Raw genomic sequence first — 3601 nt, forward strand, 5'->3', positions numbered from 1 at the left:
ATTTAGGTAGAAATAAAGTCCTGAGGAGTTTACCAGGCAGACACAGAGAAAGCAGTGATTTTAGAGCCATCCTCTGAGTAATGGATCTTCGGTTTGCTTGGCAGAAGAAAAAGCTGCTGGGTCAAGAGGAGAAAAGGTTGCTAAGATAGGGTTTATGGGACCTAGAATATCAAAGGGCTGAGACCACGGATTTATATAGACTGCCTCAGTTGAGATTGGCCTAAGCTTTGAATTGACTTAAGTCTACAAAATGTTCTCATTAGTAGATTTCACCATAGAGTACTGAGGACATACAAGCAGAGAAAATTAATAGAAAAAAGGAGAAAGAAAAGGGAGGAATTACTGTAATCCTATGACCTTTGATTGAATGTACAAAGAAAGTCCAAACAGTATTCAAGAAATTATTCACATTACTTGTTTTTTACTCTTTGTTGGTTTTATTCATTTATTTAATGAAAATCGTTATTGAGCATTTTCTGTGGAGTTGTCACTTGTGTTATAGCAGTAACCATGATGTACCCAGCCCCTTTCTCACATTAAACTTAAAATGTAATGAGGAAGACATACTTTGAATAAGAAATTATGAGTGTGGCTGATGTTATAAAAGTGGCACTAAGGAGTGATATAATATATACAATGGAAAGAGCTCTCCTGGACCCAGGTTCTTGGAAGTGTTAATAAAATGATGTTGAAACTGAGAATTGGGGAATGAACAGATGTTAATAGGCAAAGCATAAAAGACGGTTGCTTCAGACAAAATGATTAGCTAGTGCAAAGCCTCAAGATGAGAGAGAATAAACTTTATTGTTTTAAGGTTTTATTTATTTATTTTTGAGAGAGAGAGAGGGAGAGAGATGGAGAAAGATAGCAAGCATGAATTAAGGGTACGTTAGAGGGGTAGAATCTTAAGCAGACTCTGTGTTGAGCATGGAACCCGATGTGGTACTCAACTCAAGGCTCCATCTCACAATCCTGAGATCATGACCTGAGCTGAAGCCAAATTTTGACGCTTAGCTGATTGAGCCACAGGGAGCTCAAAGAAAATGAAAGTTTTAGGCAATCAGAAGAAACCAAATTGCCTCTAGTATTGTAGATAGGGCAAGAGCATGTTGTCCTCTGAGTCTGGAGAGGAGGATGGGGGCCAGGTCTTGGATGTCCTGATAAATCTTGAAAAGGAGTTTATATTTTAATATAATAACAATGGTAAGTATGTGAAGGGTCTTAAGGGAAATATCATGTGCTTAGATTTATTTGTATTTTTCAAAAATTTTCATTCTGAATGCCAATAATGGACATTAAGGGAGATGAGATTTGAATGGGGGAAGACATTTAGTGACTTAATATCCTATTTGAAAAATGAATTGTGAAGACTTAGACAAGAATGATGACATTTGGGCACCTCTTGGGTCAGTCTTTAAACATCTGCCTTCAGCTCAGGTCATGTTCCCAGAGTTTTGGGATCGAGCCCCACATCGCAGGGAGCCTGCTTCTCCCTCTCCCACTCCCCCTCTTGTGTTCCCTTTCTCACTCTGTCTCTCTTTGTCAAATAAGTAAAAAATCTTAAAAAAAAAAAGGAATGGTGACAATTGGAAGAAAACAAAGGACATATTAAAGATGTGTTTAGATGTCAGAATTAATATGATTTGCTGATTTATTAATTGTTGGGGATTAGGAAAGGGAAGAGTCCATTATAACTTCTAGATTTTGCATTGGGGAACTGGGTTAATATTGGTGCTGCTTATTATGACTAGAGGCCTGAAAGAGCAATGGGTTGGAGGATGAGATGATTGGTTAGTTTCCAATGCTGAGTGGGAGATGCCCTTGAAACATCAAGTCAGCAGGCAGTTAAATTTATGAAGTAGGAATTCAAGAAATAATACACTGGCTTAAGAATGCAAGCTTTTAGCTGAGATGGTAATTAAAGCCAAAGGAATAGATGCCCCCAGGGATAGAATATGGAGTGAGAAAAGACCAAAGAGGCAATTCTGAGGAACACTAATTTTGGTCATGGAGCAGATGTGAGAACCCCAGGAAACTGCTACTGGGAAGAAATTCCCAAAGAGCAGAAGGAAAAGCAAGAGAATATAGTTTCTCAGAACCCCAGTAAAATATTTGAAAGAGGGAGTTGTTAGCAATATTGAAGTAAAGAAGAACTTCCCATCCAGATGAATACCAAAGAATTAAAAAAAGTATTAGTGATTAATTTACATGGATAAAGAAGAGATATTACTGGACAGGTTTTTGAAGAAATACAGGAAAAAAAATATAGGCATTATTTTCCTTAATTGAGTAGATTTTATTTAGAGAGCAGAAACAAATTTGTCAAAAAGTTATGTGTAACTTTAATAAAGCACTTAGTCCATTTGTAGAAATACTCAATTGAATTGAATATGCCTCACCGTTTTTGGCTTTATATTTATTCAAGACTTCAAACTCAGATATAAAAGCTCTTGGGGTCTGATATATATTGCCTGATTGGCAAACCATATTCAAAGAAACCAGAATCTGTAAACAGATACCTGACTGATTATTTCTTTGTGAAACATCTATTATTTCAATGAGGTTCTTTTGTTCCTTGATCATAAACTGGGATAATTGAATTTTGTAACATATTCATTTTTAGAATAATAGAGTATGAGACAAAAGTTTACAAATCTCTGGGGTGCCTCCTTAACATCAAACTCTGACTCTTGATGTCAAATGAGATCATGATCTCAGTGTTGTGAGTACTGGGCTGTGTGCTAGGCATGGAGCCTGCTTAATATTCTCTCTCTGCCTCTCCCTCTGCCCCTCCCACCTAAATAATAATTTTCAAATCTTTGATTTGTATTTACTTAAATTATGTATCATGTAAAAAAGTTTCTCTTAACTTACAACTGTTCGAATCTAAACAAATATAGTATCCTTAAAATAACTAACAAAAAGTAGATTTTCTCCTTATTCTAAGTTAAACTAAAATAAAATAGAAATTTAAAAAAATAGACTACTGGGGCACCTGGGTGGCTTAGTCGGTTAAAGTGACCAACTGGATTTCATTTCAAGTCATGATCTCAGGGTCCTGGGATCAAGCCCAGTGGTCGGTTCCCCATTTAGTGGGGAGTCTGCTTGTCTCCATCTTCCCCTCTCTGCCTCTTCCCATACCACTGTTCATACACCCACTCTCTCTTTCCAAAATAAATTAATCTTTAATAGGCCATTGATTTAGATTTATCCAAATGCACCTTATCTATTAAAATTGTAAGTTTACTCTGAGTTATATTTATCAATTCTTTGAGGTTTGTTTTCATAATTGAGAGTAAATACAATTAGCAAGTCACAGAAAATGTCACCCAGAAAACGGCACTCAAATATTAAGTTTACTTCTGAAAATCAGCTCAGTTTTCTATTCTCATCTCTCCTCTTGATGGAAGTAGGTAAAGTCAATTTATTCTCTGTGGTTAACAAAATAAAGTCACCTCTAACTAAACAATCAATTTATACAGGGGGACCTTTGCTAAACTGCCACCTCCTAAAAGAATTCTTACCGTTGCAGTGATAACAGTCACATAACTTGCTGTGTTCTTGGTGAACCTGAAGCATGTTGTATGTGGATCTGCTCCAT

The sequence above is a fragment of the Mustela nivalis genome (assembly GCF_964662115.1).
Source record: "Mustela nivalis genome assembly, chromosome: 6".
Lineage (NCBI taxonomy): Eukaryota > Metazoa > Chordata > Mammalia > Carnivora > Mustelidae > Mustela > Mustela nivalis.